Here is a 25,758-nt window from a genome sequence, read left to right as displayed (position 1 = left end):
AGCTGTGGGGTAGGTCGAAGATGCAGCTCGGATCTGGCATTGCTGTAGCTGTGGTGTAGGCCAGCAGCTACAGTTTTGATTCAACCCCTAGCCTGGGAACTTCCATATGCCACAGGTGCGGCCCTAAGAAGCAAATAAATAAGTAAAAATTAAAACTAATCAAATCTAAACTCCTAGGTTATAAAGATTAAATGAGATAACATGTGAAAAAAATACCTACCATAGTACCTGAGTAGGCTGTGAAAGACTCAATGATTGTCATAATTCTCACTGTCACCATCATGGTTTGGAGTTTTTCTAGCATCTTCTGGAAACCTTCCTTTGGTTTGGAGATAGATATCTCAGGGGCAGTACAGTGTACAGGAAAAGCAAATGGGTTCCAGAACCACTCACCCTTGACCCTCTCTTGGTTGACCTACCCTCTCTGTACCTCAGTTTCTTTATCTGAACAATGGGGACTATGATGGCACCAGCTTTTAGGGCGAAAGGGCTTAGAAACGTCCAGTACCCCGGCACACATTCAATAACGCCATCGCTCGTGAGCGTCACCTGTTACTGTTCATCAAGAAGCTATGCGTTTGCAGTTTATGGCTGTGCAGGGGGGGTGTGTGTTCCCAACACTTATTCAGTGGGATTGTTCAGGATTTGGCAAGTAGATTTACCATCGATTTGTTCAGCTACAGAATTGGCTTCCCTCATGTTCCCCCGGCAATATCTCTTTATTGGCATTATTGCAGATAAGTAAAAGCAAATGAAATTTTATTTTATCCTGGGGCTAAGGAAAGCATTTTACATTTTAACTGAAGCTCAGAATGTTTCCTGATGAAATTAGTTCTCGACCACTGTGAAATTTTCTTAAGTGGCAGCAAGTCAAAAACCCTCTTTTTAGCCTTTAAAGACCCATTCAAGCAAAACAAACAAACAAACAAACAAAACAAACATTACTTTTTTATACGTAAGTGGAAGAAAAATTTGAAGGGACTTACCTTAACTTACCATTCAGGTTACCAAGAATACAGCATTGTATGAATAAACGACAGCTAAGCAGAGCTGGTTTGGCGAGAAGGAAGGATTTGCTGCAGAATAGGGGCCACTTCCTAAATGACCACAAGACCGTGATTAAAGAAAAACAATGTGCTGATATGAATAGTAGCCCGGGCTGGAGGGGGGGATGGGTGGAGAGGCAGGAACACCACCAGCACAGCTGGAGGACCACTGCAGTATCAAAAGTGCGTTCAAAAGTGGTGAAAAATACATGTATTAGGGGCATATTAGGGGCATTCCCTGGTGCCCAGTGGTTAAGGATTCGACGTTGTCACTGATATGGCAAGGGTTTGATCTCTGGCCAGGGAACTTCCACATGCTGAGGGCATGGCCAAAAGAAGAAAAAAAAAAAAAAACTACACGTTTCAGAATTGAAGACACTTAATGCCAACATTGGGATGCTCCTCTGAATTGTAATAAATCATAAGCCGACTCACATCTTTAGAAGGCAGTAGAGTTGCTAAGAACACAGGCAATGAAGGAAACAGGTCTGATAGGAACACGTTTCTAGCTCTGTGGCCTCAGAGACGTTACAGGACTTTTCTGGGCCTCTGTTTCTCATCAGCAAAATGGGAGTGATAAGACTTTTCACATACTTTTGTTGTGGCGTTTTAGATGTGATAAGAGCAGGGAGTGTGCTTACCATGGGGTCTGCTGTGTCTTAAGAATTTAATAAATTATGTGAATTTGTCCATACGTTAATGCAAGAGCTATTCTTTGAGGATGAAAAAGCAGCACCTCACCCTGAACTATGGGTTGCTAAGGTCATTCCACCCATAATTTAAATAGAAAGGTGAGACTCTTTTGGAGACAATCGCTACAAGATGAACAAAGATACAGTTATAATACATGCAAATCTTACCCAAAGGATTGAGAGGCAATGAACTCATTCAGTAAGTGTCCCCTGAGCCCCTTGGTGGGTTTTATTAGGTCTGTTGCATTAGAGAACTAACAAAGACACAGCTGGCCGCGTCTGTAAAGCTAATTTTAAACTTTACGCAAAGGAGATCAAGTGTGGCGCTCTGACGTGGGACCAGAGCCAACGAGGTGCCTTAGCCACATCCAGCTAAAGCCAGCTGGTCAGCAGTTTAGGGAGTTTCACATAAATGCTGGAGTTTCATTTTTTTACAATGAAGCAAGTTAAATGTATAGAAAAATAGCAATAATTTTTACATGGAAAATAGTACAAAAGACATCTTTGTTCAGCCACCTAGACGCTAACTTTTTTCCACCCAAGCTTCAGCTCGTTTGCTTGTTTTTACAAGTGGAGCATCACGGATACAGCCAAGTCCTAACACCCCTCCCTCCACCCTCTCCTTGCTTCCTCGGGTGATCAGAATGAGAAAGACGGGGGTGCCTTTTGTGTGAGTTTTGAATTTTTACTATAAAACATTGTTTTGGTTTTTTTTTTTTGTCTTCTTTATTTAGGGCCGCAACCAAAGCATATGGACGTTCCAAGGCTAGGGGTCAAGTAGGAGCTATAGCCTTCGGCCCACACACACCACAGCCACAGCAACACCAGCTCCTTAACGCACTGAGGGGGGACTAGGAATCGAACCTGCATCCTCATGGATGCTAGTCAGATTTGTTTCTGCTGAGCCACGAAGGGAACTCCTAAAACATTGGGGTTTTTTTAAAGTTACAAAATCATATTACAGAATACTATTGTAATACAAAAATAGAATATATATTTATGTATTTTGAATAAATAAGCATCAAACACACTCTGTTGAAAATTCAGAGTAGGTATCTAAAAATTCAGAGTAGGTATCTAAAACTTCAGAGTTGGCGACTGTAGTATTTCCCCCAAAATATTATGAACAGAGCAATCTGTGTAGGCCATCCGTTCAACGAATGGGTTTGGCCATGTTTTCCAAACTAAAACTGAAAACAATCCGGCAAGAGATTTTGTTTTCTCATATCCCATCACTGTGTTGTGCCCCCAGAACTAAGGCTTGTAGGCAGTTATGTTTCCATATAAAAAACATTTTATTTTCTCATTTGCAAGTATTATATGAAGTTTGTTCTAAAGGTGTAAAAGAATTAAATCACACTCAGGGAAATGCATAGCAAGTAACATTGTTTAGTAGAATGACATTTTTGTTTTACATCTGCTCATTCTAGAGGCTGGGAAATCTATGTGTAAGGGGGTTAGTAACATTATAAGAATTTTACCCTGGCTTCGTCCGAGTAATAAAGATAAAACAATAACCACAATAAACCGCCTCCCTCTTTCCACTAACAGATCAAATTTCCCCTCTGAGCCCAGTTAAAAGCTCTGTTTCCTCATTGCAGGAGAGGCTGTTGCATTAAAGCAATGTTTCCTTACATGCGCCTCTCACGACTCCGCACAAACCGGGCTTCCAGGGGAGACGCAAGGAGATGCTGCGCCGGTGTCGCGTGCGCATCCCCGGAGCCCGGAGCCCGGGGACTTGAGTCCCAGGCGGCAGGTGGGCGGGAGGGCCCAGCGGCTGATGAATATGGATGAGGACCCGCCGGGGGGCGCCCCACCGAGCGAATGCGCCACAAACCCCTCTAATTTCTCTAACCCCGCTTTCCCCAAACTCCCTTGTCCACCTGACATCTCGGAGAATTTTCTCTTTGGGAAATGCCACGTTTTCGAACGTGAAATAATGACTTCGATCAAAAAGGAGCCACCGCCAGGGAGGTTCTGCTCTGCCAACGGGGCTCTGCGGTGATGTCTGCGCTGCTGTTTCGAGTGCACCCGCCTGCATAGCACGTTTGCGGAAAGAAGGGACCCCAGGCCGCTCCGAAGAGCCCCTGGGGGCTACAGTCCCGACACAGGCAGCGGGCAAAAAAACGGAAGGCAGCCCGCAGGCTCCCCGCGGTCCCGAGCTTTGTCACCTGCAGGCCCGGGCAGGGGTAGAGAGAGTGGAGGGCTCAGTGCGAGGAGGCCTGGCCTCAGGTCCTCGCCCTTCTGGGGGGTGGGGGCGCCCTTCGCGGTAAAAGGCGCTAACGAGCCCCGAAGGCGTGCAGTGATTACGGGGGATGGATTTGATGCGAGGCCTTTGCTTCTGCGGTGGCTCGGCTGCGTAGGCGGGTCTCAGAGCCCAGTCGGGCCTCAGAACGACAGCGAATTGTTCGGCCCAACCTTCGCTGCCCTGCCAAAGGTCGCCCCGCTCGCCTCCTGCTCCCTCTTTACCGCCCCAGTTCTGAAATGAAAGGGTTAATTCCATCAGGGCCATCGGCCGAGCGAGCTAGCCAACCTGGAAGATTAAGCGCCCTCTGAAATCCTGCTACCGTCCTCCCCCCGCCAAAATCAGTGGGGCAAACTGTCCTGGACCGTCAAAGCCATGGGCAGAAACAATGCACCAGCCAGTGAGGGGGTTCCCTTTGACGACTGAGCCAGGTCCCTCTCTCTCATCTAAACCAGCACTTTGGATTTGTGTGCTGACACATTTCTTTTCCTCTGGCCACTGCATTTTTGAAAAAAAAAAATTCTTCCTCCACGAATATTTCATTTTCCTGAAAATAGGGAAATGTGTTCTTGTGTGGGTTCTGGATCGGGACGGTTGGCACAATGGTTCTGACTAAAGAATGGGAAAGGGGCCAGTTAACTTAGGAAGCAACCTAATAACCAGCTGTAACTCTAGACAAGCAGTAAGTCTGAAGACACCTAGCTCTCTCAAAGGAAGGGTGACGTTTCCACTCTTTGTTTCACTAGCATGGTTTACATTCCAACTGATGCATCCTTGTGGCAAAATAATATCCCTAACTGATGTCCACGGGGACCATTTCAATGTGCAAAGCTCTTTAACCATCTTTATGTCTTAGCCCAGTGCTGTGTTTTTGCAGAATGGTCCTTTAGGCTAAGCGATTTTAGAAAAAAACAACGGAAATAAGAGCTCGCACGCACTGAGGCCTCACCGCGGCCGGGTGTCACGTGTGATCGCAGGACGCTTCTCCGTAGGTCTGATTATCCCAGCTGTGCAGATGAGCAAACTCGTGGGAGAGTTAAGACAGGGAGGGAGTGGGATGCACCCGGAGTCTGGGGTGAACAGATGCAAACGACTGCATCTGGGGTGGCTAAGCAATGAGATCCTGCTGTGTAGCAGAGGAAGCTATATCTGGTCACTAATGATGGAACATGATGGAGGCTACTGTGAGAGAAAGAATGTGTACATGTGTGTGTGTGACTGGGTCACTTTGCTGGACAGTAGACCCTGGCAGAACACTGTAAACCAACTATAATGGAAAAAAATCGTTACTAAAAAATTAAATCTGCTTCTCCAAAAAAAAAAAAGACAGCTCTCCCTTTAGTAAGTGGCCCGAGATGTGAGCCCCGAAGCCATACCCACCCTCCCCCATTTCCCTTGCTTCCTGGGCTTCAAAGACTTAGGTTCATCTTCTGGATGCTCCATAGATTTGTCACAAATCCAGAAACTTCACTGCTCCATCTACAAACAGGAACTGTAATTCTTGCCCTATCAACCTCCTGAATTTCTCTTGAAGATATATAAACCTTCACTCACTTGAACACTGCAAAGAACTATAGATCTTGCCAAAATAAATAGAGAGTATTGCAATCAATATTCCCACCATTGTTATTTTTTGCTGATCAGAGGAACTAGAGAAGTCGTTTGGGGGAAGTCTCTACAGCAACGAGATAATCTTGAAAAGCTGACCTCAGATCTCTACTTCATCTTGCCAGAGAAAAATAAGACTTAAGGTGCCAGGGTCTGAGGGACCGTAGGTCCCCTGCCTTCCTGCAAGGCTTGCTAGCCAGGAGGACAACCATGGAGAAGGAGGTGGGCGCCTCACATGGAGGCTCACCAAAGCGAGCCTTTCAGAGCCGCACAGGGAACTCTAGCCCCGTAAATCCTTGGGTGGGGCTTTTTGTAGTATGACGCAGGAACGTGATTTTAGAACTGGTTAAGCTCCCAAAGTGGCAAAGCTCCATACGTTTCTAGATTCTTTCCTTTGGAAGCTGCCCCTCTAATGAGGTAAACCCTCAGTAAAAAAAAGAGAACTATCCAATTCTGTATTATGAGTCTCAGAAACTCCTGATTTGAAGTTATATCATCAATTAATAACAGCTTTTCTGTAATGGGAAACTACATTGCCACATTAAACAGATCAGTTGTCAGGGGCAGCCTAAGTTCACCAATATTAAAAACTAGAAAAGTGTGGGGGCTTGTAATCGAGATGATGTTATTTATTTGATGAATAACCTTAACCAGAGCCAGTATCAGGAAGACTGTCCCTGGGGCTGTTCATGACAGTCAGGAGTGGAGGTAGAAGCTGTTTATGTCTCACCTTTTCCGGCGGAAGATTGAAAACTACACTTGATTTAGGTCGGGGGTAAGGAAAGAGAGGGAGGCCTGAACTGTGACTTAGCAACTCTAGAGCAACAGCAGCTTTTCCTGCAAACAATTTTATGGTTAAGAAGAATATTATCAGAGAGGCGAAGACGTCACATTCACATGAGATGCAGTCAACCTCCCAATCAATGCTGACCGTCCGTTTATTACACCACATGCCCAATAATGCACTCAGCTTTCTCGTTGGCCCACAAGTTGTTGATATGATGCATTCTTCTTAAAGCTGTAGGCATCACATCATCAACTTAAGGGCCAGTAAGAGAGAAATGAGAAATAGATCAGAGGTCGGTAGGACTGGAAAAGTCACAACTCCGAACAGTGAGAGGAGCCAGGTGCAAGTTCAGATGTACAGAAATAAGCCCACACGATCCAATTGAACCTAATGCATGAGCCAGAGAGCACTGCTCTAAACTGCTATGCATCTCATCGGCTAACACTTTCCACCCTGTAAAATACCAACACAAGTAGATCCCGAGAAGATGTCATGGGGGAGGAGTTCAGAAGATGACAGTGAAATCAAGATCGATACAGCTTTATACTTGAAGTCAATGGCATCAGTCAAGCAGCACACAGACACACAAGGACAAAAACCTCACCCATCCCCTAGTCTGACACCTGTCCGTAGATGTGCACAAGAGTCCAGTCTCAGAGTAACAGAGGTGGAAGGTGCGAAGCGCCATGTGCTCACGTGGAAGGCGGCCCACAGTAAAGACCACGGGCGTTTGAATTAGACTTCATCCCCGGGCAGCTCCGCAACCCCGGGCAAGGCACCTGATCTCACTCAGCTGCAGTGGTCTCCTCCTTGCAATGACAATATTCATTCGGGGTTGTTGGGGATTATTACAAACAACAATAAAATCAATCCATTGCTCCCATTCATTGAGCACTTCCTACATGCCGAGAGTCGCTAGCATTCAACATGCTGTTTCATTTCATCTCGATGGAACACGGCTTATCCGTTTCATAGGTTAAGAAACTTCCAGGATTATCCACCTGGAAATGCCAGGATTCCAACTCCACTTTGTCTGATACCAGAGATCCTTCTTACTGTGCTCTAATACTAACTGAAAACGTTTTGCTTTGTTCCCTGACGGATCCCAGTGGCTAGAAGAGCCCACAGTAAGCGTAGACACAGTAATAACATCTGTGGACTGGATGAATCGAGCACTCCATGTGAGCTAACACGCTCGGCAGATGCTGTGTACATTCATCATTGCTTTTCATTCCTGCGATGGTCTTGTGCTACTGTCTAATTGACCACTGAGGAAACAGACGTTCAGAACCAGCTGCCCTGGGCCGCAGGGTTAGAGAAAAGGGAAAGAGCCTGGATTGGAGCCCAGATCTGGCTGCATCAAAGCATCGCTTTCCTCTGAGGGGCGCTTTCAGCGTCATGCGTCTAAGTGCCTAGTACCGTGCCTGCCGTAAATATCAGGCTGTCCTCCTCACTTGTGTGTCTTTTAATCCACTGAGGGTGGCTGATCCAAAGGAGGTCTGTTTAGTGTCCTGAAGTTTTACATGGACGTGCTTTTAAGCCTTCTGCCATCCGGCGTTACTGCACCTGAGGAAAACGGCATTTGTCTATTTACTTACCTTTCTTCAATTTTTTCAGCCACTGTGCTAACATTTCAGGGTTGTTGTAAGGAATCAAGGCAGTAAAGGATGTGAAGTGCTTGGCGCAGGGAGCACCAGGCAGGCCCTGCTTCTCCCGCCTCAGTCCCTTGACCACCTGCGTCTCGAGACCCGCGGTGGCCCCAGCATGCAGAGGGGCCAGTGTGATGACTCAGAGGCCATCAGCAACAGAGTGAGCGGACTGTTTTCTTTTCTCCTTATCGTCACCACCAGCAGGCTAGGTGACGTCTAGCTTGCCTTGGTACCAGGACCATGGAGCGGCTGGATAGGACAGCCTCCACTTTTCCTTAAGACAGAATGTTGTGTTGGCTTTAAGCAAAAGGCAGGGCCGCGGGGGTTTTACCTGCGAGGTTCATTAAAGGTCTCTGGGTTCCCCTTATGCTCTAGAGTAAACACATGCCCGTCAACCTTCAGTAAATCTGTACTCAGGCTCTCGCAGACACAACCAAAAGGAAGAGATTTTGTGATCTGCACAGCCAGCAAAACCCCAAAGTCTGTTTGAAACTCACACAGAACTTGAAGAGTTGTTTGCAAGTTGAAAATGGATTTTAACGTGAGGATCTCTTCTCAGTATCATCGCTTCTATCAAAGAAGGACTTAAGGGTTTTTTTTAAATGTAAAAAGGCAATATCCTTTCAGAAGAAAGATACTCAAATCATTATTTACATTTAAAAAGCGATATACATATTAGAGCAACATAGGGTGAAATGTGACATCTACTCAGGATTCTAAGAACTCATTTTGATGTTCTGACATCACAAAATCATACTTTTTTAAAAATGAAGAAGTAGAGTCTGCTCACGCTCAGCTCACACAGAGATAACACAGTATAAATGGGGATAATGTCAGAATTTCTGCTGAAGTGCAACAGGTTAAGATCTAGCATTGTCTCTGCAGGGGCTCAGATTCACACAGGTCACAGCTGCGGCACAGGTTCGATCCCTGACCCGGAGACGTCCATGTGCCTCAGATGTGGCTAAAAAACAAATGGGGTAATGTCAGTGGTTTTCATACGTAGACTTGTCCTTGCAGGCGGAGCCCAGAAAAATCCGAAAGTAGTAAGAAAGCACCCTTCTCAGACACTCAGTCTGGTGCCACAAACATTGCTCGAAACTTTTTAGAGAAGGTAAGCAGACGATCTCTGAGTTCTGAGCTGTGCATTAAGTTAATGGTTTTGTGACTGAATACCTCCCTTGCTCTTCAATGTCAGGGTCTTCATGATTTAATACCGCAGATGAATGAACCATCCGGTATGACTGTGAAACATTCATGACAAGGCTGTACTTCAAAAATATCTTTGAAATTAAAAATACCAAAATTCATACTATTGACATAAATTTTAAATTACCGAGCTTAGAACAAGACTGTTGGAAAACCATTACACTAGCGGCTTATTTGTTATAATGAGTTGACATTTCCCAGGACTAAATTTGAAGTACTGGATATATATGTGTGTGTGTGTGTGTGTGTGTGTGTGTGTGTGTGTGTGTGTGTGTGTGTGTATGTGTGTGTTAAATATATATCATATATATTATGTCTAGTTATATATTATATATATATATATATAAACACATTATACTATATATTTTATGTATATACTTTGAGGGACATTTAAAATAGGAACCAAGAGTTCCCACTGTGGCTCAGTGGTTAAGGAACCTGACTAGTATCCATGAGGATGTGGGTTGGATCCTTGGCCTTGCTCAGTGGGTTGGGGATCCAGCATTGCTGTGAGCTGTGGTATAAGCCAGCAGCTACAGCTCTGATTCAGCCCCTAGCCTGGGAACGTCCATATGCCGTGGGTGTGGCCCTAAAAGGTCAAAAGTAAATAAATAAAGAAAATAAGAACCAGAGAAATTTAAGAAACCACAACTGAAAGAGTGAGGTGCCCCTTATCAGTTACCACTCTCGAAACCCACCTGATGGTTAGTGACAAGAGGGCAGACTGGTCACCCAGGAAGATGAGGGTGCCGTCTCATGAGGCCGTCTCCTCAGCGCATTTCTAATGAGTTACAGCCGTTGTTGTGAGAAATGAGAAATCCAGTGGTCTCCCCCTAAAGAACATTAAAAAAAAACATGACTGAGAGGAAATTGAAAAAGTAATCTATGGTAGAGTGATGAAGATAACTTTTTTTCCGATTGAACAGAGAGAGAAATATTGCATGCAAGTATCCAAATACATTTACTTTTGCCACAACAATAGAAATTCTCTTCACCAAAAGCAAACGAATCATCTTGGACTCATGAAACTGGCTGGGGATAAACAGACGTTTCTTTAATGACACCTGGTGTGAGTTCATTCCCCCCAATGCTTTTTCTTTTCCTAGAGGCTTGTTGTTTATACTAATTTAAATTCAGCTTTACAGCCTGAATGCACTCACAGCATTAGGTGATGCTAAATGCATGCAGCATTTTTTTTTTTTTTTTGCACAGAGAAAGGTTTGTTGCAGGGCCAAGTGAGGGGAGTGGGTGGCTTGTGCTCAAAACCCCGACCTCCACACAGCACTTCCTTAAGTAAGTGCCAAACATTTCCTTCACCACTTCCCCCCGCTCCAAAGAATTTTGGCATTGTGGACATCACTGGTCCCTGATTTAGCTTTTTTGCTGTCTTTGCTGTAGCTCTTTTGTCTCTCATCTGGGAAGAAATGTGTAAGAAACAGTACATAGATCCAGGGTTTCATTTAGGGATGTTTACTAAGCTTCCAAGGTCTAAGGCTGAGTCAGACTAAAAAGTGCTCTCCCAAGCAATAAATAACTTTAATCTGATTTAGTCTCTTAATCTGGCATCAACAGGCAGAAGCAGAAATACTTCCCCACATTTTAGGTGTTTTGTTGTTGTTGTTGTTGGCATTACAACTTAAAGTCTTAGGCAAAGTCATGTAAAGATTTACAAAGTTCGTCTTTCTGCAAAATGATGGCTTCACCCCAGTTGTGACTCTCTTTTGCAGGGAAAAAAAATGGTAGTAATTCCACCCTGTTGGCAGCTTTAAAGAAAGTGAAAATACTCATAGTTTAATTTGTAGTCACTGGGGAAAAGGGGAAAGGGATGATGAAAAGAAATGTTTCTAGTTCACCCTTGAGAATGTGTAGTTGTTTTCTGGTATGGACCACCCTGCTGGACAGATATAATGAGTATTATAATGACAATGTGAAATCGCTCAAGAGAATTGGAAATTGACACATTAGATTATATTTATAAATATTTTGTTTTCTTCTCATTGAAAAATTATGTAAGAATAGAGTTCCCATTGTGGCTCAGCAGTAACGAATCCAACTAGTATCCATGAGCACATGCGTTCGATTCCTGGCCTCAATCCGTGGGTTAAGGACCCAGCGTTGCCGTGAGCTGTGGTGTAGGTTGCACGTGCGGCTCGGATCTGGTGTTGCTGTGGCTGTGGCATCGGCCGGCAGCTCTAGCTCTGATGTGACCCCTAGCAGCTCTAGCTCCGATGTGACCCCTAGCCTGGGAGCTCTCGTGAGCCACACACGCAGCCCTGAAAAGACAAAAAAAAGAAAAGAACATGTAAGAAGCTACAAATTGAAAGCAGGGTCATGAAGGCATTTGCTTTTGTATCAGGCGTCACACTTTAACTCGTGATAAATGATTACACATTGAAACATACCTTTGTTTTTACTCCAACTTGGCCTCAGTCGACAGGCAGATTCTCGCATCGTCACTGAAGGAGTGGGCACTTTGAGGGCATGATAGACCGTGTAATGGGCTCACGTCGATCCCTGTGGCGGAAGCAAATGGCAGAGTCAGGGTTACGATGTGGTCGCTGAGGAGGAATCTCGTGTCCTGAAAACTGGAGGGCATTTCCCCCTGTGCGCCTGTCATTTCTACTCTGCCACGGGAAGTGGGGGTTTCAGTGACGTCCTTGGAGACCAGAACTACCAGTTCCTGGGGCGCGGGGGGGTCTCTTTCCCACCTACCCCACCCTCCCTCCAGAAATAACCCAGCCCTTATTGCTGCCTGACTTTTGCAGGCCTTTTAGCCATCTCCTTTTTCATAAAGAAAGTTATCTAAAAACAAAATTTAGGTTCGTCTTTCTCAGATGCCCCAAATCTAGAACAGTGCCTGGCACATAGTGGGCATTCAATCAGTGGAGTGCAGAAATCAAAGTTTAATAATACTGGAGTTCCCACTGTGACTCAGTGGGAACGAACATGACAGTATCCATGAGGATGCGGTTCGATCCCTGGCCCCAACCAGTGGGTTAACCGTGCAGCACTGCCGTGAGCTGGGGTGTAGGTCACAGACCATGCTGTGGCTGTGGTGCAGGCTGGCAGCTGCAGCTCCAATTTGACCCCTAGCCTGGGAACTTCCATATGCCACAGGTGCTGCCCTAAAAGGGAAAAAAGGAGGATAAGGAGCCTATAAGAGCCTATCTCAGTGAAGGGTGATTCAGCCGTCCCGTGGCGCACCTGAGTTCGCAGTTCTTGGTCCTCCAACACAGGGACCTAAGGGAGATGGCCCTCAGTCGCTGGCAACCACAGCAGCTTCCCTGGAGGGAAAAGAGCCAACAGGGCGCCTGTCCGCAGCAGGGGTTTTAGTTTTGTGTGAACTTCTGCCGTCTTGACTGTCCTCACCACTGGGAGCCTAGACTTTCTTCTTTGTTGGTGGATTGCTACTGCCATGGATGGCAAGACTTACAGGAAGTTTTCGTGGATCCAGATAGCTGGGTCGTTGCCCAGCCTTCCACAGCGGGAGGGAGAGCAGTGTGGTACGGCCCGGTGCTGGGCACTGGGATTTGCTGAGTGAGTGGGCGGGTGAGTGAGCCTTTGAGCAGCTGCGCATGACTAAATGCACGAAGGCAGCACTCCTCCTTTTAAACCATTCAGAACAAAGCAGACAGGTTTAGACAATTGCCTACCTTCTCCAGACAAAGTTGAAGAGGGCTGTTGTCCCCTTTATAAGAATGATCTCAGTCCTCCACTCTTGACACCGAAAGTTCTGCCGATATGTCTGTGTTACCCATCCACACAGGCATGCTTCTGGTGTGTAAAGAATTAATATTTGTATAAGCACCAAACTCATACTCATATGCTAACCACAAGCAATGCACTTCCGAGGAGAACAGGCAGGGGACAGAGCGGCAAGCTCTCTGTCCGTTTCCAAAGGACCTCGCTGCGTTCCACGTCCTTTGCCCAAGAAAATCTCAGTAGCAGTAAGCGTCTTGCTTCTTTGACCTTTGCTGGGAGAACTGACCGCACCTCCCGGAGCTTTTCTTCCCAGTCCTGGATGAAGCCTCTGGTTCCACGATCATGCCCAACCAAACCTGAGCTACCCTTTTGCCAAGCTGACTCTCCCCCTTCTGTCTTCCACATCCCACCTGCCAGCTGAGTAATAAGTAAGCAGAGCAAGTAGAGGGAAAACAGAGCCATGGAGAAATCAAGAACCCCCAAATAATCCAGGGCTTGCCAGTCTGCTTCTCAGGATCGTGAATCTGTAACTCAGATACGATTTTAAACCTGGTGTTGGTGGTAGGTACCTACACTGTGTTCAAGAAGAGGATCTGGCTCCTTCCAGCGACTCCGGGAATTAGCCCCACATGCACTTACGATCCCCCTCACTTCCTTCTCATCTCAGTGTAATATCATCTTGTGTAAATTTATTTCATCTTCTGATTATGCTCTGGATCAATACATCTTTTCTCCTGTCAATATTTCCTAGCCCTTGAGTGGGGACCCAAATAGAAGAGAAAATTGCAGATCTCACAAATACAGTAAAATATTTAAGAACAGACAGGATGCATCTTAAAATTTAAAATGAGGAGTTCTCACTGTGGCTCAGTGGGTTACAAACCTGACTAGTATCCATGAGGATGCGGGTTTGATCCCTGGCCTCGCTCAGTGGGTTAAGGAGCCAGCGTTGCCATGAGCTGCAGCATAGGTTGCAGACGCGGCTTGGATCTGTCATTGTGGGTTAGGCCAGCAGCTGCAGCTCCGATTCAGCCATTAGCCTGGGAACTTCCATATGCTGCAGGTGCGGCTCTAAAAAGGGGTTAGTAGATGCAGGCTATTACACTGAGAATGGACAAGCAATGGGGAACTGCTGTACAGCCCAGGGAACCCTGTCCGATCACTTGTGATAGAACGTGATACAAGATGATGTGAGGAAAAGAATGTATATATATATGGATGACTGAGTCACTTTGCTGTACAGAAGAAACTGACGCCACACTGTAAATCAACTATGCCTTAAAAAAAAATTAAAAAGTTAAAGCAGAAAAGAAATAAGAAGCACCCGGCTGTAAAGTGTAGGGGTGCCTGATTCGGCTACAGTATTATTAGAGCAGGGCTGCAGCTGCTAACTCCATTTTGCCAAAGGGCTCGAGAAAGACTCAGGTCCAATAAGAATGGTCATTGTATCACCCAGGTGGACTCTTACCGGAGGCCTGTCGGTTTTCTGAGACGTGCGGTCCCTTCCGTGACGTTTGCTGCTAAGGGGCTGCGTAAGTGGATGCAGCCGCTGCTCTGTCGGCACATGGCTCCTCAAAACTCCTTTGGAACTGCCGGTGGTCATCCTCACTGCGCTCTACGGTCCTTTTACCTGTGCTCGTCGTTCGGACGTGAAAACAAAGGCATGCACATGACATTTCTCCTGTCTCTGTGCGTCCTTTCGTTTGAATTTATTTTTTAGTAGGGTGCAGTTGATTTACAGTGACTGGGTCACTGGGGGTACAGCAGAAATTTTCTCTGTTGAGGCTTAACCATTAAACAAACAAAGGCTGTGTTCATCAGTGCATTGGGAATTTGATGCGTGTCTTGTGTTTAATTAAAGATGAGAGAGGAAATGGAGACCCATAAAAACACATCATTACTACAACTCAGAAATATTGCTGATTACTAAGGAGAATAATCTTGCTAACCTAACCATCAAATGACCATATCAAAATTCCCTGACTTTTCTGACCTTGCCTTTTCCCAGTAGTATCACTGTGTTCTCCTTTGACGGACACCAGTCTCTCCCAGTTGGCATTTCCAGGTTTTCAGAAGCTTCAAAAGAACTTCAGGGATGAAGGCATTTGAAGAGTATCTGTTTTTAGGTCCTGAAACTTCAACAATCAGTGTTGTAAATAGCAGTGGAACTACTTCTCAGAAATAAACCAATTCACAGTTTACGGGGAAATGTATATTCTGCTCACAATGTAAAATTCTCTACCTCGTTCAATCCGCTCCTCTCTTCCTCCATGTCCCCTTCTTGCTTATCTTTCTCCTCAATTTTTCAAGCATCCTTAGGTAACCAAGTCTTGATAGTGTGATCCACAAAGGCTTTTTAGTGTTATTGATTGACCTTAATAATTTAGGTAAAGAGAGTCCCTATTTTCACCTGTTTTTAAAATGACAAGTGGCAGTGGGCTTAGAAAACACTCACGAGTATTCATGAACAAGTCTTGTTTAATTTAGACAAGCTACTCCATTATAGGCTCCAAATGCTAAAATTAAATTTAAAAATAAAAAGATAGTACGTTACTCTCACACGTGATCCCCCCTCACATATACTCGGGGGTTAGCCAGAGGGGTGGGAAACTGGGAGAGGTTTACAAGTTAGAATTTCTTTGTCTAGTAATTTAATTTCCCATATAAGTGGGGAAAGAGGGCAGACCTGGTGCTGGGTGATAGTCATCAAAGCCCCCCTGTCCCTTTCAACCTTTGCAGTGGCCATAGGCCTTCCTCTCCCCCTGGATAAAAGTGGGGGTTCTTGCCCCAGGGCTGCCTTTAGGGGAGTACAGTCTCCTATGATGGCCTAAATTGCAACTAAGATGCCCAACTCCCCGACCATAATCAAAATTGCGAGCCTAATAAATTTCCCTGCACTGCCAGTAGCAGCCACGACTGGGCCCCCTTCCTGGTGTTGCTGCCCTGGGAATGGGTGGCTTGTCCCCTTTCCTCCCCTGTTGGACTGGCTCCTTGCCTCAGCTTTCAGACTCAGTTTCTGACAGGTCAGGCTGAGGACAGATGGGAGGTAAGAATGGCCCCGTTTGGCTGACCTGTCCTAGGACGGCCTCTGATCTCTGGGCCGGCAGATGGCTCGGGCCAACTCTTGGGAGCGTTTTCGCAAGGTCTTCCGAGGCCCTGATGCGACCTTCCAAGGGCACGTTGCTGTGGCTAAGTGGCTTCTTCCAGCCGCCCACTCCCCTTTCGGAGCTTGGTTTTCTCCACCACCACTCCTCAAAGCTCGATCGATGATGCTGTCCCAGTGCCCACTGCCCAGGAGGCCCTCGGGGACAAGTATTTTAAATGGCTCAGACCCATGGTAACCAGTTCAGGAAGACACTCACATCCCGGGGTGGAGCTGGCATGGATGCACTGAAGCTCGTGCCCGTCCCCCCCCTTCCCCCAACCTCCTCCTGCCCCCGCCCCCCAAAAGCTCCTCCTCTTCTCCTCCTTCTTTTCTCTCTCCCTTCTCCCTCCCTCCCTCCCTTCTTCCTCTCCCTGCCTTTCTCTCCTCCCCAGTCAGCTCTTAAAGCCACAGCATCTCAACTCCAGATTTTCCCGGGGTGTGTCCCCCAAACGGAGAGGACAGTATTTATTCAGCCACTTTCATTAATGCTGAGGGGAAGAGAAGGCACCCGTGCCTCATCCCTGAGAGCGAAGACACACGGAATTTCAAAAATTCTCTGTATCAAAAAAAAAAAAAAAATTCTTCATCTACCCTCACTGTGAGTGTCTGAGTTCTGGAATCATCTAACTGGTTTTCAGAAACCTCTTCTGTAAAAGCATAAAGATCTAGCCCTTCTTTTGGGATGAAGCACCTATTGAATCTTAGTACCTCCACAGAAAATCCCAACTTTGCATATTCAATGACAAGGAAGATTTCATTATTTTTCATTTCCTTTTTTCATCTAAATATATTTTTTTATTTTTATTTACTTTTATATTTTTAATCAATGAATTTTATTACATCTGTAGTTGTACAACGATCACCGCAACCAAATTTTATCGCATTTCCATCCCAAACCCTCAATTCATCCCCCCACCCCCCAAACTGTCTCCTTTGGAAACCATAAGTTTTTCAAAGTCTATGAGTCAGCTTCTGTTCTGCAAAGAAGTTCATTGTGTCCTTTTTTCAGATTCCACATGCAAATGATAGCATTTGATGCTGGTGTCTCATTGTCTGACTGACTTCACTCAGCATGATAATTTCTAGGTCCATCCACGTTGCTAAAAATGTTTGGTATTTCCTTCCTTTCAATGGCTGAGTAATATTCCCTTGTGTATATGGACCACCTCTTCTTGAGCCACACCTCTGTCGATGGGCATTTAGGTGGTTTCCATGTCTTGGCTGTTGCACATAGTGCTGCAGTGAACATCGGAGTACATGTGTCCTTGCGAGTCAGGGTTTTCTCTGGAGAGATGCCCAGGAGTGGGATTGCTGGGTCAAATGGGAGTTCTATTTTTAGTGTTCTGAGGCATCTCCATACTGTTTTCCACAGTGGTTGCCCCAATTTACATTCCCACCAACAGTGTGACAGGCTTCCTTTTTCTCCACACCCTCTCCAGCACTTACTGTTTGTAGACTTTTTGGTGATGGCCATTCTGGCTGGTGTGAGGTGGTACCTCATAGTGGTTTTGATTTGCATTTCTCTGATGAGGAGTGATGTTGAACATCTTTTCATGTGTCTTTTGGCCATCCATGTGTCTTCTTTGGAGAAATGTCTGTTTAGATCTTCTGCCCATTTTTTGATGGGGTTGTTTGTTTTTTTGGTATTGAGCTGTAAGGGGTGTTTATAAATTTTAGAGATTAATCCCTTGTCAGTCAATTCACTTGCAAATATTTTCTCCCCTTCTGTGGGTTGTCTTTTCATTTTGTTTAGGGTTTCCTTTGCTGTGCAGAAACGTTTGAGTTTAACTAAGTCCCATTCGTTTATTTGTATTGTCATTACTCTAAGAGGTGGATCTGAGAAGATGTTGCTGTCGTTTATGTCAGAGAGTGTTTGGCCTATGTCTTCCTCTAAGAGTTTTATAGTGTCTGGTCTTATATCTAGGTCTTTAATCCATTTGGAGTTTATTTTTGTGTATGGTGTTAGGGAGTGTTCTAATTTCATTCTTTTACATGTGGCTGCCCAGTTTTCCCAGCACCACTTACTGCAGGGGCTGTCTTTTCTCCATTGTATATTCTTGCCTCCTTTATCATAGATTAGTTGACTGTAGGTGCGTGGGTTTAATTCTGGGCTTTCTATCCTGTTCCACTGATCTGTATTTCTGTCTTTGTGCCAGAACCATACGGTTTTAGTAACTGTCGCTTTGTGGTATAGTCTGAAGTCAAGGAGTCTGATTCCTCCAGCTCCATTTTTCTTTTTCAGGATGTCTTTGGCTATTCTGGGCCTTTTCTTCTTCCAAACAAACTTTAGAGTATTTTGTTCTAGTTCTGTGAAAAATGTCCTTGGTAATTTGATAGGGATTGCATCGAATCTGTAGATTGCCTCGGGTAGTATACTCATTTTGGTAATATTGCTCTTCCAAACCAAGAGCATGGTATGTCTTTCCATCTGTTTGTGTCATCTTTGATTTCTTTCATCAGTGTCTTGTAGTTTTCAGAGTACAGGTCTTTTGTTCCTTTAGGTAGGTTTATTCCTAGGTATTTTATTCTTTTTGATGCAATGGTAAACGGGATTGCTTCCCTAATTTCTCTTTCTGATCTTTTGCTGTTAGTATATAGAAATGCAGTCAGCGCTGAGAAGCCCCAAGGCAAACAACAATCCAGGTGGGATCACAGCCCCACCCCTCAGTAAACAGGCTGCCTAAAGACCCCTCAGGCACACAGCCAGCCTCTAATCTCATCCAGAGACACAGCCCCACCCATCAGAGGGATGGGAATCAGCTCCACCTACCAGTCTATATATATATATTTATTCTGAAGTTTTGATATAAGAGTCTATATATATATATGAGATTCCTTTAAGTTGTTGGTCTCTTAATTGCAAGTGCATCTCCAGTGTCCTGCATGTTTACCCTCCTCTTCTCATGATTTCTGATTTTGGTGGTATAATTGTGCACGGATGATTTCGTATCTTTACTGTATATATGCCTTTACTGGTGAGCCTTGTCATCTGTGGTATCTTTGTTCCCTGTTGCTGCCTTTTCTTTTCTGCCTAGAGAAGTTCCTTTAGTATTTGTTGTAAGGCTGGTTTAGTGTTGCTGAATTCTCTTAGCTTTTGCTTATCTGTAAATCTTTTGCTTTCTCCTTCAAATCTGAATGAGAGTCTTGTTGGGTAAAGTAATCTTGGTTGGAGGTTTTTTTCCTTTCATCACATTAAGTATATCATGCCACTCCTTTCTGGCCTGCAGAGTTTCTGCTGAAAAATCTGCCAGTAACCTTATCAGGGTTCCCTTGTATGTTATTTGTTTCTTTTCCCTAGCTGCTTTCAATATTTTCTCTTTGCCTTTAATTTTGGTCAGTTTGATTAATATGTTTCAGGGTGTTCCTCCTTGGGTTTATTTTACATGGCACTTGTTGTGCTTCCTGGATTTGAGCGAGTGGTTCCTCTCCCATTTTAGGGAAGCTTTTGGCTACTATCTATTCAAATATTTTTTCTGTCCATTTCTCTGTCTCTTCTCCTTCTGGCACCCCTATAATACAGATGTTGGTGCATTTAACGTTGTCCCAGAGTTCCCTGAGACTCTCTTCATTTGTTTTCAATCTTTTTTCTCTTTTCTGTTCCCCATCAGTGATTTCCACTAGCCTGTCCTCCACCTCGCTTATTTGTTCTTCTGCCTCCTGTATCCTGCTGTTGGCTGCTTCTAATGAATTTTTATTTCAGTTATCATATTTTGCATCTCTTCTTGCTTAAGTTTTATATCTTGTATCTCTTTGCTCAGTGTTTCCTGTAAGTTATCCATCTTTGCCTCCAGTTTATTTCCAATGTCTTGCATCATCTTCAGCATCAACAGTGTAAAGTCTTTTTCCTGGAGGCTGAGAATCTCCTGACCACTTAGCTGATTTTCTGGGGTTTCTTCTTTCTCCCTCATCTGAGTTATAGTTCTCTGTCTTTTCATTTTTATAGGTTTTTAGTGTGGTGACCTTTTTATAGATAATAGAGTAATAGCCTCTCTTGTTTCTGATGTCTGCCCCCCTTGTGGCTGAAGTTGGTATGGGGACTTGCTGTAGGCTTCCTGATGGGGAGGGACTGGTGCCTGCCCACTGGTGGATGGGGCTTATTCCTATTCCTCTGGTGGGTGGTGCCTTGTCTCTGGGTGAGATTAGAGGAGGCTGTGTGCCTGGGGGGTCTTTAGGTAGCCTGTTTACTGAGGGGCAGGGCTACGATCCCACCTGGATTGTTGTTTGCCCTGGGGCTTCTCAGTGATGATGGGTGGGGCCAGATTTTCTCAAAATGGCCCCCTCCAGAGAAACGCATGCTGATGAACATTCCTGAGAGCTTTGCCTCCAGTGTCCTTCCCCCACAAGAGCCACACTCACCCCTGTTTTCCCAGGAGATCCTCCAAGAACTACAGTCAGATCTGATCATTTCATCCACTGAGCAAGGCCAGGGATCGAACCTGCAACCTCACAGTTCCTGGTTGGATTCATTTCTATTGCAACCACAACGGGAACTCCAGGAGTAGGGTATCTTTTTGAAAGTTTCCAGTCCATTTGGTTGAAGGTTGCTCAGCATTTGGTTGTAATTTTGTTGTTTTTATGAGAGAAGTTGAGCTCCAGTCCCTCTTTTCCGCCATCTGAACCCCATCTCTGGTTTTGTTATTTTTTGTGGCAAAGTACTGTGTTCTGTTCTTCATGGTAAATCCTTTTCATGGTGAAATTATAACATTCAGAGAAATTCAAAAAAAGCTCTTGCAATTAAAAAAAAAAAAAAAAAAAACCCAAGAGGAGTTCCCTTAGTGGCTCAGCTGTAATGACCCAACTAGTATCCATAAGGATGATGGTTTGATCCCTGGCCTCATTCAGTGGGTTAAGGGTCCAGCGTTGCCCTGAGCTGTGGTATAGGTCTCAGACACAGCTTGGACCCCACATCGCTATGGCTGTGGTGTAGGCCAGCAGCTGTAGCTCTGATTCGACCCCTAGCCTGGGAAGTTCCATATGCCATGGGTACAGCCCTAAAAAGAAAAAAGAAAAAAAAAAGCCCAGGAATTACCACGAAAGAATGTAAAAAAAATGAAGTTATGAACAAACGTTTAAGGAACACCTCTTTGGTTGTCAGAGCACAGAATGGGGGGGGCGCTTTGCATGTGTTAACTTAATCCTCACAATAGCCTTATGAAGTGTACAGTATGATTCCCATTTTATAGATGATCAGACTGAGGTTCTAAGAGGTGAAATAATTCACCAACAATTTCTCACTAGTTACGGCAAAGCCTGGGCTGGAACCCAACCAGTGAGGAAAGTACTGGCTTTTAAGAAACTTTTAAGGAAGAGGATTTTTTTATTGTTGTCATTGCTGTTTTTACATGTTTTCATGCAAATTATCCTTTTCATCATGTGAGTGAAAGTGACATTTTAAAGATCATGACACCTCCAGTTCTTACTCTCGTCTGTGAATGTGTTTCTGAAGTTGAAGCCAAATACAAGGGCACCCAGTAGGGATCCTAATTCTAACCAACAGTGAAAAACACTGAGTAGGTAGGTATTCCCAGGAGTGGGGTACTTACTGACACCCATAACGTAAGTGTTAAAATGTACACTGTGAAAGACTCTTTCTCACAGTAGCTCATTAAGACAAGGCATATCATTCAGTTCTTACAAGTTGATCTAAGCTCATCTGTCTCATGTCCTGGGCTTCAGTTATGCCACCTTCAGGCATACTGCATGCCCTGTGCCCATACCCTTGCCAGACATTGTTAATCAGTCGTGACACTGACTGATTCTGAACATGGTCAACTGATGAGCGTTTTTTGCAAGATTCAACTCTTTGTCCTCAGCTGAGTGTCTTCCTCTGACTGGACTCCTAGCTCAGGTGATCTTCATGCCTTTAACACCTGTGGTTCAGAGTCTCTGCTAGAGACCCTCTAAACATGCACACTTCTCTCCTCCCCATCTTGGACATATGCAAGAAGGCCCTCAACTGCACGATGCAAAACTAAATTTTGTTTGGGAAATAACTGTATTCTCCTGTTCTTCCTGGATCAACATTCTAATCAGAGCTGCCAAAGTAACTGTGAATTTAACCTTAAACCTGGGAACACGGTGAGACTAAAGTGAACATATTATATAAAGAAGACGAAACTCATCCCTTGGAGGAAGAGAGAACAGTGGCTGTGGCCAGAAAGGAAGGGGAAGGGGACCGGCTCTTCCCGCACTGCTGATCACTCACGATGGCTCCTCGGCTCTGGCATGCTGAAGCTCTATGTTCAAGGATGGACGAAGTGATGCCAGGTGTTAACAAAAGCCTCTTGACCAAAAAGTGCTGAGGTTACACAAATGTTTGGCAAAGAATTGTCTCTGCTGATGGGTTGAAAGACCTGAAAAGTCATTGATTTACAGCACTGGCGGGTTTCCTTTTCCTAAAGATGTGTGCGACAGAACTCCTTGTCACACCGACATCTGCAATCACATTCTCCGGGGCAGAGTTTAACAGCATGTCATAGACTATTAGGACATGTGGCCCATCAGACGGCTTGTCTGGAGGCCCTCGGCTTCTGTGATACCACCCTCAACTGCTGCCAGTAACACCTACGTGCTGGCAGTGAATAAACTCAACACCCGTCCCCCTCCATCAGCCATAATTCATCCCTACGAATACCTCAATTAAACTGAGGTCTAAAGGGGCATAGTTATGATGACCTGGTAACCCAAAGGCGTTTCCATGGCCCTGAACTGCGGAGTCACAAGATAATCTTTACGGTGGCTTAAGTTACAAGTGCTGCTGAATAATGATAATCAGAGTTAGGTGGAAGCCACTTCAAGCCTTATGGAAATGGGGTGTGCTGATGAACAGCAGTCATCACTTAGTGATTTTTTTTCCTTTTAGTTGCTCTTACAACGTGGACTTTATTCTCAGTTGTGGTTTACGCTCGTAACTCCTCTAAGCGAAGAGACAAGCACACCTGAGCAGCCCCGTCCAAATAAGTCCCCTGTCAGAGGCTGGAACTCTTTTAGGCCACAAATTATCATTACAATACCAGTATGGGCCTCGTCCTGGCTCAGGCGTTCATCCGAGATGAATCATTACCGGTGGAGTCAGGGCAAAAACAGAGAGGATCATCGCAAATGATGCCTGAGCTATTTGCTGCGGGATTGATGGGGCAATAACCTCACTCAAAAATCTCTAATGTTGCAACCTAGGCATAAAACAGGCCATGCTTTCTGAACTGAAGTGGAAGCCGGTCACATGTCAAGGATTCACTGACGCCTTGCGCTTCTCCCTGGGACGACTACAACGGCACCCTGGCAACTCGCCTCCTGGTCTCCAGTCTCTCGACCGACTCTGCCGTCTGTTTGCTCCAACCTGGTCCCATCCCCCATCGAAATAGCTCCGTTTCAGTACTCTTTCCCCACACCCCCTCAAAAACAATTCATGGAAACGTCTTGCCTGGCCGGAAATGGATCCTTCCAGGCCGATCTGCCACTGCCCAGTGTCTGCACCCTCTTTTGCATGCAAACTAGTCAACTCGCACTGCCCCACGTTTCTCTCCGCTAGGTTGCTCTCTCCTTTAGAATGGTTTCTCTGCCCTGCCTGATCCTGCCCAAACTCCAAGACCAGGCTCTGCCCCCTTTCTTCTAGGAAGTCTTCCCAGCCGCCTATCCCCACCCTTCTTTTTCTCAATCACTCATTCACTCCCACCTCTTTTGAGCACCGACCCGTGAGTACAGAGATTTCTATCAGAGTCCTTGCCACTCATTTGGTGCAGATCACGTCTCGGCTGGGTTCTTAGCATCTCTGCACGCACCGTGCCGGTCTCATTGCCTTGCCCCTGCCCCTGTCGTGTCTTCTTGGTGTCCTCGGTGGGGCACATGACACCGTGCCTTACTCAGAGAAGGGTCTGCCAGTACCCGGCAGCACCGGGCCGGTCTCATTGCCTTGCCCCTGCCCCTGTCGTGTCTTCTTGGTGTCCTCGGTGGGGCACATGACACCGTGCCTTACTCAGAGAAGGGTCTGCCAGTCCTCAGCATCTCAGGAGAGCCGGAATTTGTCTGGTGTGGTTGGGACCTGGATCTGAAGTCCCAGCCTAGTGGCTTTGTTTGCTCCGTGACAGGTCTTCCTCCCAGCAGGAAATCTGGGGCTCTGGCAGCCAGAAAATCAAACTCCAAATACTAGTCCTAGAACTTTGTCTCGAAAGCTGCCTCTTTCCATCTTTGCCCTTAAATCAGTTTTCCTATCGCCCTTCAAACCCCAGCATCTTGATTCCCTGGTTTAGCTGAAATATGTGTAGATGCAAATACTCCCCTTGACAAGGGAAAGGCTTTTCATGTAAAATACACTTTCCGAAGTTCCCGTGTGGCTCAGTCGTAACAAACGTGAGTAGTATCCATGAGGATGCAGGTCCCATCCCTGGCTCTGGCCTGTGAGTTAAGGATCCGGCGTTGCCGTGAGCTGTGGTGTGGGTCGCATGCACCTCGGATATGACGTTGCTGTGGCTGTGGTGTAGGCCAGTAGCTGTAGCTCTGATTTGACCCCTAGCCTGGGAACCTCCATATGCCGAGGGTGCAGCCCTACAAAGAAAACAAAATAATAAAATACAGCTTCCCAGGTAAGGAACCTCCCACCTTTCTGTCTCGGCTCCTCTCCTTTCCTTGTTGCGGCCTTTCTGAAATCAGAGTCTGCGGAGGAGTTTCAGGGAGAGATCTGTGGAAGTGCGGGGGGGAGCGACCAGCCTAGACAAAACGGGCACATCCGAGGCGTTTAAGCAACACGGTGTGTGACCATCTCCCTGCTTTGATGCCCGGGAGCAAATTAAAATGAGTGTGTTAAGACTCGGGAATGTTAGAAGACGCCCCATGAAGCACCGCCAGGTTTTGGCAAAAGTGCGATGGTGATCCCAGCGCCCCGAAAGGGGAATAAAGATGAGAAAGGCTCGGCTTCACAGAGGCCTTCTTGACTTTAAAACCACCCACCCCCGTCTGCCCCGCCCCAACGGCCACCTTGCAGGCAAACCCTCCTCTTAAAGGGTTCCCTCCATCGTGCCACTGCAGACCCTCTGGCTGACACCAGCGCTGTCCCATCCTCCGCAAGTGATGCCAGAGCCCCGGAGAAGCGAGGAAGGGGGCGGGGTGGGGAGCCAGCCTGGCACCGTGTTTTAGTAATGTCGCCGTGCAGGGTTGGCAGGCAAGGCTGCACTTGGGGAAGGGGCTGGTGAGATGTTCGCGTTGGCTTCTTCTTTCTACCCGGAAGGCAGGCAGAGCATCTCATTAGCCCGGAAAGAACAGACTCGTGTCAAATCTTCTGGGAGCAGAACGCCTCTCTCTGCACCACGGCATGTTCTGTGCTGCCCGGTGCTGTGCCTGTCTGAAGCTTTCTCCCAGGTAAACACGCTGACACCCCACCTAAAATAGAACCACAGCCCCTGCCGCCTACGAGAATCCAGCTTCTGTAGGCTTTCGACTCGGGCCCATCAGGTGGAGCAGAGCCTCCCAGGCCCAAGACGCAAGGAAGCCAGAAGGGATGGGTCAGCCGCTGAGCTTTTACCGGCCGCTGGGGAAGGGGGCTTGCACACTTCACGGTGCCAGGCCAGCGGGGAAAGGGGGAGTAGCCAGCACCAGAGTGAGACCAGGAGCCTGCCCCCACATTGCCTGTGGGGGTAGGAACAGACTTTGAAGCCTGAGCTGCTTGATGCAGGACCACTC

The 25,758-nt window shown here is 46.1% G+C and overlaps 1 protein-coding gene and 1 long non-coding RNA gene across 5 annotated transcripts in view; one reads left to right on the top strand and one right to left on the bottom strand.

The window, feature by feature from the left end:
* POU6F2 (POU class 6 homeobox 2) overlaps positions 1 to 25,758 on the top strand; it is a 486,796-nt gene that overhangs the window by 420,259 nt on the left and 40,779 nt on the right. The gene's annotated exons all lie outside the window — the stretch shown is intronic.
* On the bottom strand, positions 11,470 to 16,328 carry LOC102158154. Of its 2 annotated transcripts, XR_002340454.1 has the most exons (5): positions 14,932 to 16,328; positions 14,407 to 14,568; positions 12,890 to 13,010; positions 11,639 to 11,750; positions 11,470 to 11,509 (listed from the first exon to the last, which is right to left on the bottom strand). It is a non-coding gene; the product is annotated as an uncharacterized LOC102158154 (long non-coding RNA). The 2 variants fall into 2 exon arrangements; XR_002340453.1 differs by having other exon boundaries at positions 14,407 to 16,328.

Source organism: Sus scrofa, chromosome 18, assembly GCF_000003025.6.
Source record: "Sus scrofa isolate TJ Tabasco breed Duroc chromosome 18, Sscrofa11.1, whole genome shotgun sequence".
In the NCBI taxonomy this organism is placed as follows: Eukaryota; Metazoa; Chordata; class Mammalia; order Artiodactyla; family Suidae; genus Sus; species Sus scrofa.
The sequence above is the reverse complement of the archived record's forward strand: the minus strand, read 5'-3'. Positions and strand labels throughout refer to the sequence as shown.